The sequence below is a fragment of the Panthera leo genome, chromosome A2 (genome assembly GCF_018350215.1).
Source record: "Panthera leo isolate Ple1 chromosome A2, P.leo_Ple1_pat1.1, whole genome shotgun sequence".
NCBI lineage: Eukaryota > Metazoa > Chordata > Mammalia > Carnivora > Felidae > Panthera > Panthera leo.
This window is the reverse complement of record NC_056680.1, coordinates 135,378,174-135,391,700: the sequence shown is the minus strand read 5'-3', so window position 1 is coordinate 135,391,700 and position 13,527 is coordinate 135,378,174. Positions and strand designations below refer to the sequence as shown.

The 13,527-nt window shown below is 36.0% G+C and overlaps 1 long non-coding RNA gene across 1 annotated transcript in view; it reads right to left on the bottom strand.

Annotated features, from left to right (window-relative positions):
• The window catches only part of LOC122213535, a 105,125-nt gene that overhangs the window by 72,125 nt on the left and 19,473 nt on the right, over nucleotides 1-13,527 (bottom strand). The gene's annotated exons all lie outside the window — the stretch shown is intronic.

The window sequence follows — 13,527 nt, the reverse complement described above, 5'->3', positions numbered from 1 at the left end:
TCATGATAGACTCATGAGCCATGTTTGTTTATTTATTTTATACTCATAAAACCCCCTGAGGTCCAGTAAATACACAATTTAATTTTATTAATAAATATATCTGTAAAGTCAACAAGAAATCCTATGCTCTCTAATGCAAACTAAAAATCTTCCAGTCACTTACTAAATTATCTAAAAGGTACAGTAAAGCTAGAGGAATAACATGAGTTCAGATGAATGTTATGTTGCATTCCTTCTATAATATAAATAAGCAGGAACCACATCCAGACAGTACGACCTTTACAAATGATGAAATTTCTGAAAGTAATTGCTTAAAGTAAAAATGAAATCAGTAATGACTTAATTGACACTGTGGTCAACTTACCTTCTAAGTTCTAAGATACTGAAATAGATAATACAAACATATTAACTCTCTAGGGGCACACTCTTTAGTTGTCTAAAGATTTAGTGAAAATCTAATTATTTTATATTTTTACAATGATAACTGTTTATATCATTTGATACTCTGATTTGGACATTACCCTAAAATGTGGAAAACCTTGTACTTTTTACTTAAGTACATATATTTATTACCAATTTGTGGGCAGTAAGTATCACTTTAAATAAAAACGTTAGCTGAATACAAAATAGCTTAGGAAAAAAATGTCTCCAAAGATGTCAGGATAACAGGATGAGAAAATGTAACAATGTGTTCAGCATCAACATGTCTGAGAAAATCCTCCTGATGCATTCTGCCAGACAGATAAATTCATCTACATCAACCTCTAAGAAAGATAATCTAATAAAGATGCAGTGTGAAAGGAAATTGATATTTGGTCAGGGGGAAAAGAACAAATGAAGCATTTGTTAGAGTACATTCAGACTATCATTTCCAATACTGACTGATCAAATGAGACTTTAAATATCCACATTTTCAAGAGGCAGAAGACAGTAGTGTTTGTTTTGTTTTTCTGCAGAATCTAACCAGGTACAGTGTTTCCTAATTCAATCTTGATAATATTTATCTCATTAATTCAAAGGCCTTTGACTTATAATTATCATATTACACATATAGAAAGAGCTCTCAAGACAGTCATAATATCAGATAAACAGACTCAGAGGGCTTGTTAATCAAACTTGCAATAACTATAGAGGAAATAGGCAATCTAAGGATTTCTCAGAAATCTATATATCCCCAAATATCTTCTGCTCTAAAGCATGGAATGCTCGCTATTAAAATTTTAACAGGTTAGTGAATAACATTATGGACTTAAGTCTAGAAAGCAGGCCTTGCAATACCTGAGAGTGATTGTCACCTCATGAGCTCTGGGCCATGAAGCAGGTGTAGGTCTGGGAAGGGGCTGGAATGGGAAGATGCTGGAGGAAGCTGTGTAATTCTAAAACAAGAGGGACAGGCCAGCAAGATACATTTTATTTTCCTCATGCATTTTCACTGCGTTTTTAAATGTGTTTTAGTTTCCTTTGGACTAGCAGAATAATTTTAGAACGTAATATCTACCAACACAGCCACAACTGAACTCTGTTATCCACCAATAAGAGTTTGTTAATATGCCATTGTGCTAAGCGTTACTGCTGAGGTGTCTTTGATAAGTGCTTTGAAGATTTTGATACTGGGGCCTTCTCAAACCAGGGTAACTAGCAGCTTGCTGGAAGAATCCATGTATAAACTAGAATACAAAATACCTTTACTTTTTCATTTTTATAAGAAATAAAAATAAATCTTAGTTTTCAATGGACTACTTTGGTGTGTGTTTCCTCCCATATCCCATCAATTCAGGTTCTTAGCTTCTAGCTAGAGGGTTACTCTATGAAACAGCTGTGAAGCATTATTAAGGGAACCAAAACTACAAGAAGACTCATTTAACAGATTTGAAGAGAAAATTTACTATGTGGTATTTAAAATGTGTATGTCCTCATAAATAAAATTGTGCCTTCATATACTGCATACAATGATCTCTCCTTATAAATTACATACACATATAGCCACACACACACACGGTCATTTAATTATTATCAAATCCTAAGTAAATCTAGCACTGTCTAGCTTATTGAAATCCCTTCTCTTTGACAATAATATCATCAGTGAATTAAATCCTGCAAGTGAAGCAGATGGCATAAATAAGCTGCTTATACCAACGCATAGCATGTGCAAAAGGTTAATTGAACTGCCTCATCATGAATTATATATATATATTTTTCCCCAGTCTAGCAGCATTTAGAACAAAATGATGTTTTTCCCCTAGTTTAATTAGTGTGATGACATTAATTATAATCATAACAATTCCAACACTACTAAAAATAAACTGTGAAAAATTTAATGTATTTTTTAAAATCATGTTATTTTACCCCTTAAAGGAGTGTGTTATGTTCATGGTATTGGGAATGGCATTCAAATAGTCTTTAAAAATTGAAGAGGCACCCTAACCTAAAGACGATGATGGCATTCTGCTGGTCAGTGTTCTGTGCAAAAGCCAATGGAGACTCCAGGCTCCAGATGCTTTCTCAAAAATAATTTTCCCAGAAATATATACAGTAATTTCAAAAGGGCACTAAAAAACTAGTGTTACTGTTGGCTGGCTTTGGTTCTCAAACATATGGAAACATTTGTGAAAGAGGTCAATAGGAGGTCATAGCTTGCAAACCTAGATATCTCAGTTGACACAAGGTTGTATCTTTTTTCTATTTTACCAGTGGCTTTTCTTTTTTTTCTTTTTTCCATTTCATATGTCACTTTAGTGTATTTCAGATTTTGTAAACTAGCTAATTGTAAAACTCTCATACTAGGGGATAAGGTTTGAACAGTCTATAATATTTGGGGGCAGTGTGCATGTGTGCACATGAATACATGTGTGTGTCATTCTTTAGGCTCATTATAAGCAGTATCTTTGCCTTAAACATATCTATACATTCAGTCTAGTACAAGTACCAGAAAACAGTAAGTGGCTCAAGTATTTTTTCAAAGGAATAGAGACTTTAAATTATTCAAACTTAAGATTTACTGAAATAGTTTATATTTTTGTAGTCATAAGTAACTAGGTCACACATGTGGAAGTCTCTGTGTTTTTATTAACTCACCAAAAGTGTGTTAGTTTGTAATACTATTGACCAACAGTAGCTATATGGTTGATCTCTTTGTCTTCTTAATCCATGTTGTAAAACGATACCAACAACAAAATGGCAAGAATCAGGCAAGAATCATTGGCAAGAATCATTGGCAAGAATCATGGCAAGAATCACATGATCCATATTACACGTTTCAACGTGAAGTTTTGTCCACAAACATCATATAACCAGGCCTGATTATTATCTGTGATGCCAATGTCAACCCACAAAGAATGAACGCTAAATGAAAGCTTCTAAGAATAAGAGCTTCCCTATAGCATCCATAGATTTTTTAAAAAGCTGTCTTTGAGGATAATTTTAGATATTAGCCTCTATCCATTTAATCACCATCATATAAAATAAATCCACAATTATTGTCATCAAAACACTTGTCATGTATCATGTTAATTTTTTTCTAATTTGATATTTGGACATATGTTACACCTATGTTGTAAGTTAGAAAAAAGACTAATTTTGTGTTTTTAGTAATGAATTAGGTCTCCTTTTCATTCTTGGTTTTATGTCAGCTGTTGATGATGTTGCCACAACTGAACTCTCAGCACCACTAAGAGATGCCCCCTCCCAGGGCCCCATGTTTTGGAATTCCTCTTTCTGACCCCAATATATTCTTATGAGCTTGGAAGACAGACAGAGGGGGGTTAAAATGAGGATCTGTGTCTATTTTTATGCTGATACATAGTATTTTCATTACTATAGCTTTGTAATATAGTTTGAAATCAGGACACATGATGTCTCCAGTTTTTTGTTTGTATTTTTGGTTTAGTACAGGCAACACACAGTGTTACATTAGTCTGAGGTGTATAGCCTAGTGATTCAGTAAGTTTATATACTATGCTATATTCACTACAAGTATAACTGTCCCCATACAATGCTATTACAATGTCATTGACAATATTTCTTATGCTATGCTTATTCTCTTGACTTATTCATTCCATAATGGGAAATCTATATCTCCTACTTCACCGATTTTCCTAACTCCCCACACCCCTCCCCTCTGGCCACCATCAATTTGTTTTGTGTATTTATAGATCTAAGTCTGATTTTTTCTTCTTTTTCCAAGTTTTTTATTTAAACTCCAGCTAGTTGACATACAATGCAATATTAGTTTTAGTTGTAGAATTTAGTGATTCATCAGTTATGCACAACACTTGGTGCTCATCACAACAATATCCTTACTGTCCATCACCTGTTTAACTCATAACCCCACCTACCCACAGTCCCTCCATAACCGTCAGTTGTTCTCTATAGTTAAGACTAAGTTTCTTGGTTTGCCTCTCTTTCGCTCTGCCCGTGTTCATTTTTATTCTGCTTTTTAATTGTTTATTCATTTATGTTTGGTTTTTTTAGATTCCACTAACGAACCAAACCATATAGTGTTTGTCTTTCTCAGTCTGATTTATTTTACTTAGCATTATATCCTCGAGATTCATCCATATTTTCTCAAATGGCATGATCTCATCTTTTTTAATGGCTGTATAATATCCCATTGTGTGTTTATATATATATATATATAAAATGTATACACACACTACATACTCATCCATTGGTCTGTTGATTGACACTTCAATTACTTCCATATCTTGGCTGTTGTAAATAATGCTGCAATAAACATAGGAGTGCATATATCTTTTTAAATTGGTATTGTTGTTTTCTTTGGGTAAATATCCAACAGTGGAATTGTTGGATCTTACGGTATTTCTATTTTTAATATTTTGAAGAAACTCCATACTGTTTTCCACAGTGGCTCTACCAGTTTGCATTCCCAGCAACAGTGCACCATGCACCAGGTTTTTTTTTTTTTCTCCACATCCTCACCAACACTTGTTATTTCTTTTTGAGTTTAGCCATTCTAACAACTATAAAGCAATACCTCATTGTCGTTTTGATTTGCATTTCCCTGATGATGAGTGGTGTTGAGCATCTTTTCATGTGTCTGTCTTTTTCAGGTTCTATCTGTATGTCTTCTTTAGGAAAATGTCTGGTCAGGTCCTCTTCCCTTTTTTTTTTAAATTGGATTGTTTTTTTGGTGTTGAGTTGTACAAGCTCTTTATATATTTTGGATATTAACTCCTTATCAGATATGTCATTTGCAAATATCCTCTCCTACTCAGTAGGTTGCCTTTTTGTATTGTTGATAGTTTGTTTTGCTGTGCCTTTTATTTTGATGTCCAGTTTTGTCTTCTTTCTCAAGATTCTTTTGGCTAGTCAAGGTCTTTTGTCATCTCATACAAATTTTAGCATTGTTTTTTCTGTTTCTGTGAAAAATAGCATTGGGGTTTTGATAGGGATTGCATTGTATGTGTAGATGGCTTTGAGTAGTATGGACATTTTAACAGTATTAATTCCTCCATTCCATGTGCATGGAGTATCTTCTCATTTATTTGTGCCTTGAAATAACATTTTATTACCTAATTTCTCAAATTTACTATGTTTGTCATTCTTCTAGTGTGTTCAAGCTTAAATAGTCTCTGTCCTGATTGATGATAACGGCTATGTTCACCTACTGCTCAAGTTATCATCTTAAAACCCAAATGTTTGCAGTGTGTTACATTGCTTAAAAGTTTTAGTGGTATACCTTTGATTGGAAAGCAATTGTTAAAACCCTCCTTAATTTGGCCTGTATAATCTCTTTTAGATTATCCTTGCCTAATTCCAATTTTTCACATAATTGAAAAAAACTTTTTTTTAATGTTTACTTTTGAGAAAGACAGAGACAGAGTGTGAGCAGGGAGGGGCAGAAAGAGGCAGACACAGAATCCGAAGCAGGCTCCAGGCTCTGAGCTGTCAACACGGAGCCTGATGTGGGCTTGAATTCACAAACTGCGAGATCATGACCTGAGCCAAAGTTCGACACTTAACTGAGCTACACAGGTGCTCCCCCCAAAAAGTTTTCTTTAACATAAAATAAATCATATCTCTATTCATCCCCTGAAGCAGCTTTGGTGCCTTCTCAATGCACTCAGAGAGATTAAAAAAAAAATCCAAAAACTCCTTCCAATGGCTTCTAAGTCCCTAAATAATGTATCCTCTTCCTGGCATTCTAATTGTGTTCTATTACCAGTCTCACTTTTTTCATTACATTCTTATCACACCATTGTTCTTTCAGTTAATTAAAAAGACGTGTTCTTTCCCATTTCAAACTCTCTGTAGATGCTGATCCTGGAACATGAATGCTATGTTCCCTCTGTGTCACAGGCTTAATTTCTCTTACTTCAAGTCTCTGTTCTTCTCTGACCAGTCCACTTAACATTAGTTCATTTTCCCCTCCTGGTTCAGCTCCCTCTTTTCTTACTAACATCAATTTCAGTTTGTAAGTATTTCTCTGTCTTATTTATTTATTTTTTTTATGTCTACAATTAGCACAAAGCCAAAAGAAAAAGGCAGGCCAGCTCTCTGCCTTCTTCATCAACATATTCTCTAATATCATTCTTTGGAACTCAGCAGCAATCTAACCTTGTGAATGAACAAGCAAATGAACACTAGATGCTCAATAAATATGTGTAAATTGTGTGTCAATCCTAATTGAATTCCAAGGATATGGCAGCCATAAAGAAAAGTAAAAAATATTTCTAGTGAGGAAAAAAAATAGAAAGTAGAAAATCATTTGTTTTTTATTATACAGTAGTCAGTTTGTTTCCAAAGGGTCATTGATGGATTAAATTGTTTACTGCAGAAGAATATTGAATGGCCCCACTTTGATGTATCAGTTTTACTATAAGGGTAGATTTATAATGTCATATGTCAAATAATGTTTTGTGCCATGAGGATATAATATTTATTTTTCAAGTTTTTCTCAATTTTCTTTTCCAATTAAATGAAAGTAATGTAGAATACCTGGTTAACAAGAATTTTTCTAAGATTCTGCAATTATTTCAGCAGATAGATATATGGCATAAGAGATTTAAAAATATATAGATGCCTGTACTTATGTATACTTATATCTACATAAAAATATGTGTATATATATGTATATATTTTATATGTTTCAGATATATATAAAAACACATGTGCATATATACACACATTTGTAAATATAAATATACACACATACATACACATGTATTTACATATATACATAAAACAGTCATTACTAGTTCAGTTAGTTAAATCTGTGTAGCTATGATTATAGCCACAGTGCATCCCACATCATTATTTTCTTTTCTCTGTGCCATGGTGCACAAATGGTATCACTAACTTTACTCAAATTCAGGAAGAAAATAAGAAAAAATAACTTAGTAGAATTTTCTTTCAACCTGTCTCCCCTTGGAGTGCCTGGGTGGCTCAGTCGGTTAAGCCTCCGACTCTTGATTTCAGCTCAGGTCAGTGAGGTGAAGCCCCACCTCAGGCTGCACTGACACCACAAAGCCTGCTTAGGATTTGCTCTCTCCCTCTCTCTGCCCTTCCCCTGTTTGCACTTGGTCCTGTGCACACACACTTTCGCTCTCTCTCAAAATAAATAAACATCAAAACAAACAAACAAACACAACAAACCTGCCTCTCCTCAAGGCACAAGTGGCCAGCTTATACTGCCAGGTGTTAACTAACAGTTATCTTTATTGCTTTGCATTTGAACCAAGCATTGAAAGCAAATATGTTACTCATAATGTAAGCTTTATGAATAAATCATTCGGTGCTCTGAAATAATATAATTTCTTGACACCAATAGAATGATTCAGTAGTCATCTAGGTACTGTTTTCTTTCTTTTACATTTGATACTATGTGTTTCTCTTAGGTTTTTCCTTAGTTCTTGGTCAGTGAGTAAAATTAGTCCATTTATTTATTTATTTTAGCATGTTAAGACCTCTTAATTGCTTTAGCATAAAAATATCTTAGTTTAATATTTTCCTTTCTTTTTCCCTCAAGAAATATGATTTGTAATCTAAAATAAAACTGTAATAATTATATAATATCACTTATAGTATATAGTATACAAACACACTCATCATGTCTTCAAATACAACAGACACAATTATATAGTGTTTGCTATACCATTAAAAATGGTTTATACTGGTGGAAGATCATAGTGATGGAAAATCATCTTTGTTGTTATTGTAATATCAAGTTCACAAAAAATTCAGAAGTGTTCTGAGTTTCTAGAGCAGTTTAAAACTTCTTTTAAAAAAAGATTTATTTTGTTATAGTTTTTTTTTATTATTTTACTTAAATCCAAGTTAGTTAACATGCAGTGTAATAATGGTTTCAGGAGTAGAATTTAGTGATTCATCACTTACATACAACACCCAGTGCTCATCACAACAAGTGCCCTCCTTAATGCCCATCACCCATTTAGCCCATCCTCCCACCCACCTCCCCTCCAGCAACCTTTATTTTGTTCCCTGTATTGTTTTTATTGGAGTAAACTATTCATCACTGAAGGTAATTACCCCACTTTTCTTCTAGATTTTCAGTATATATCCATTACTATTTTATACATAATTTCTAAAAGCTATTTTATTATATTTAATCCTTTTCAAAAGGTAAAAATGTTACCTAATGATATATTTTGTGATAAAGATAACCCTAGCTGTTAAAATTCTTTTGGTGTGAAGTTTTCCATTGGTTAGGCTTTCACTATCATATTCCTTCTTATTAACATATTATATTCAATTTCTGAACAATAGACTAGTTGCATGTGAATGAATTAAATCATAATATTCTGGTTTTCTTTCCTGACAATTTATCAGTACATTTCCATAATCAAATCAGTTTTGTTACAGTTAACACATACATTCTGTTAAATACACTTAGTATTTATTGAGATATCTGGGTTTCATTTAATTCTAACAAAGTACTTTATATAGAGTAAGTACTTTATATGGATTTCATTTGCTTTTAACAAAAATCCTACATGTAGGTGCTACAGTTACCCACAGTGAATACATTTTGAAATTAAGACTTAAAGGTTAAAATCATTTCCATTATCATTCTGGGGTCTGACTTAACTCATGTAGCCCAACTGTATAGATCTATCCTCAGGGAAGAGGAGAAGAACTGCTTGGCATGTCTGAAACTCTGCCTAACTTACTTTCAGTATGTATTTATCTCTGCTATACTGGGATGTGCACACAAAATGACCCCCCATTAGTTATAGTTTCATTTACTTAATGTTTTCATTTCCCTTTTTCATAAAAATTCATTCTAATTGTCTTAAAAACCCTTTTGCGATTAGCTCCTTTACAGTTCTCACACCAATTTGTACCTGAGGAAGAACTACAAACAAGCAAAAATGAAAACTCAATTATGAAGCTAATTATCTAGTAATTTCTCCCTTAAAGTTGTTCAAGAATATAATTTCCTAGTTTTAATTATTGGTTTTTGCACCATTCCTATTTTTTTAAAATGTATTTTCTTGTTCACCTAAATGGACCAGCTTCTTTTTAAGCATCTCTCGATTTAAAATCTACTTTTTTCTTCAGGGTGCCTGTGTGGCTCAGTTGGTTAAGCGTTCAACTTCAGTTCAGGTCATGATCTCACTGTTTGTAGGTTCAAGCCACACATCAGGCTTTGTGCTGACAGCTCAGAGCCTGGAGCCTGCTTCAGATTCTACATCTCCCTCTGTCTCTCTGCTCCTCCCCCACTCACTGTGTGTGTGTGTGTGTGTGTGTGTGTGAAAAATAAATATTAAAAACAAATATAAGGGAGGACTCAACATGGCAGAGAATTAGGGGGACCAGAAGTTCCCTTGTCCCTCAGACACAGCAGTATTTAGGCCAGAAGTCTTGGAATCCCAGGAATCTGGGCTACAGAGTGACAAAAACATCTCCAGGGGCCCCTGGGGACAACTTGGAGGGCCATATGTGTGTGATTGCGAACTGGGAGAGAGAAAACCGGTGGCATAGACACAGTGTGGAGGGATCCCCTTCTGCGGAGAAACAAAAGGAAGAGAAAGAGGAGAGGCTGTGGAAGTGTAGGATTGAATTTGGACAAGAGAAAAACCACGGACTGGGGAATAGAAAAAACAGAGAAAGAACCAATTTCCAACATGATCCTGAGTTGTGAGGTTTTCTCTGTACTGGGGCCTGCCACCCTTTACCCATGCCTGGGGAGGAGGGTAGCCAATCCCGGGCTCCTAAGTGAGGAGCTCAGAGCCTCAGTTTGAGAGAGCAGTCCTCTCCCTTCAGTGCTGTGGGAAGAAGGCATATAGCCTCCAAGGACAAAAGACCTGCAGGCGCCCGCCAACCAGAAACCCTGTGTCGGCTGGCTGGTGGAGTGGCACTTCCCCTGAACTAGGGCACACGGAGCAGGATCCTTCAAGACATCAGAGTTTGAATCCCAGCCAAGGGCCTGGGAGGTGCAGGAGACTGTAGAGGAACAAAACCTGCCCACTGACACCTGCATGGCACTGTGAGGGCAGCCTCAACAGAGTGGCTTGAGACACCCAGTCCGAGAAGGGGGGAGAGACTGGGCTGTAGCCATTTTTCTCCCCATCACTAACAAGGTGGGACTTCAGGGAACAGACAAGGGGCCCACAGTGGAGGTGGGACCCACCTAAGCAAACCACACCTCTCCACATCTTGTAACTGCACATCTACTGGAGCAAGGTTGACATTGACTCAACCAGACACCCCTCCTCCAGACCAGCACAGCCACGGTTCTAAGACACCATCAGGTATCAGTCCAGTAGTTTTGCATTTTCTGATTTGATTCTTGATAGATATATATGTATGTATATATGTGTGTGTGTGTGTGTGTGTGTGTGTGTGTGTGTGTGTGTGTGTGTTTCTTCCTCTTATACCTTTCCTTGTCTATTCTGGTTATTCTGGTTTTTGGTTTGTTTAAGAACATTTTTTATCTATTCTTTTTACACACCTTCTATATCTTCTTCTTTATTTTCCTCTCTCTCTCTCTCTCTCTCTCTCTCTGGATTAAGACATACAGATTCTCTGATTCTCTGCCTGGCCAATTTTTTTTCTTTTCTTTTCTTTTCCCCCAACACTGTCATTTCTCTCTTTGTATGGAATAAGGCTTCTTCCACCACCACCCCCCTTTGTATATTTTTTCCAGTGTTACTTCAATGAACAAATCAAACCACACCTGGTGGAAGGCCCAAACCATCACTGCAAGTAGGGAGATATAGGAACCAGAGTCACAACAATAGAAAGAACACAACACACTCCAAAAACACCTCCTGAAGGGCCAGGCCCTGGACAGTGTATGACTTTAATACAGTAGTGCTCGCAGGTGCAGGGCACTTATTCTGTCCCTTATTAAAACACACAGGGACAGAAAACTAGCCAAAATGATGAAATGGAAGAATTTTCCTCAAAAGAAATTCCAGAAGAAATGATGAGAGAATTGCTCAAAACAGATATAAACAATATAACTGAGCAAGAATTTAGAATAGTAGTCATAGGATTAATAGCTGAGGTTGAAAAAAGCATAGAAGGCAGCAGAGAATCTATTGCTGCAGAGATTAAGGAACTCAGAAATAGTCACGATGAATTAAGAAATGTTGTAAATGAGGTGCAAAATAAACTAGATGCAGTGACAACAAGGATGGAGGAAGCAAAGGGGAGAACAAGTGAAACAAGATAAAAGTATGGGAAAAAATGAAGCCAAGAAAAAGAGAGAGAAGAAAATACTAAAACACGAGGGAAGGGGCGCCTGGGTGGCGCAGTCGGTTAAGCCTCCGACTTCAGCCAGGTCACGATCTCGCGGTCCGTGAGTTCGAGCCCCGCGTCAGGCTCTGGGCTGATGGCTCGGAGCCTGGAGCCTGTTTCCGATTCTGTGTCTCCCTCTCTCTCTGCCCCTCCCCCGTTCATGCTCTGTCTCTCTCTGTCCCAAAAATAAATAAAAAACGTTGAAAAAAAAAAAAATTAAAAAAAAAAAAAAAAAAAAAACACGAGGGAAGAATTAGGGAACTATAATATCCATATCATAGGAGTACCAGAAGAATAAGAGAAAGGGGCAGGAGGTTTACTTGAACAAATTATAGCTGAGAACTTAATTTAGGAAAAGAGGCATATGTCCAAATCCAGGAAGCACAGAGAACTCCCTTCAGATTTAAAAGGAATAGGTCTTCTCTACAGGATATCATAGTGAAACTGTCAAAATACAAAGAGAAAGAGAATTCTGAAAGCAGCTAGGGACAAAGGGGCCTTAACCTACAAGGGTAGACACATAAGGGTAGTAGCAGACCTGTCCACTGAAACTTGGCAGGCCAGAAGGTAGTGGCAGGAAATATTCAATGTGCTGAATAGGAAAAATGTGCAGCCAAGAATCCTTTATCCAGCAAGGCTGTCATTCAGAATAGAAGGAGAGATAAAAGCTTTCCCAGACAAACAAAAACTGAAAGAATTCATGACCACTAAACCAGCCCTTCAAGAGACCCTAAGGGAGACTCTGTGAGTGGAACCCTGAAAAGACTACAAAGGACCGGAGACATCACCACAAGCATGAAACCTACAGATAACACAATGACACGACATCCATCTTTCAGTAATAACTCTGAATGTAAATGGGACTAAATGCTCCAATCAAAAGACACAGGGTATCAGAATTGATAAAAAAAAAAAAAAAATCAAGATCCATCTATATGCTGTCTACAAGAGACTCATTCGAGACCTGAGGACACCTTCAGATTGAAAGTGAGGGGATGGAGAACCATTTATCATGCTACTGGAAGTCAAAAGAAAGCTAGAGTAGCCATACTTGTATCAGAAAAACTTGATTTTAAACTAAAGGCTGTAACAAGAGATGAAGAAAGGCATTATATCATAATTACAGGGTCTATCCATCAAGAAGAGCTAACAATTATAAATGTTTATGCCCCAACTTGACAGAACCCAAATATATAAATCAATCACAAACATAAGCAATCTTATTGATAAGAATACCATAATTGCAGGGGACTTTAATACTCCACTTACAACAATGGATAGATCATCTAGGCAGAAAATAAATAAAAACACAAGGGCCTTGAATGATACATTGGACCAAATGGACTTGACATATATATTCAGAACTTTTCATCCAAAAGCATCAGAATACACATTCTTCTCAAGTGTACATGGAACATTCTCCAAGATAGATCACATACTAGGTCACAAAACAGCCTTCAATAAATTTAAAAAAAATTGAGATCATACCATGCATATTTTCAGATCACAGTGGTATAAATCTTGAAATCAACCTCTCACACACACACACACAAACTGGAAATCCTCCAAATGCATGGAGGTTAAAGAACATCCTACTAAAGAATGGATGGGTAAACCAGAAAATTAAGGAAGAAATTAAAAACTATATGGAAGCAAATGAAAATGAAAACACGACAGTCCAAACCATTTGGGATGCAGCAAAGACAATCATAAGGCAAAAATACATTGCAGTTCAGGCCTATCTCAAGAAACAACAAAAGTCCCAAATACATTATCTAACTTCACACCTAAAGGAACTAGAAG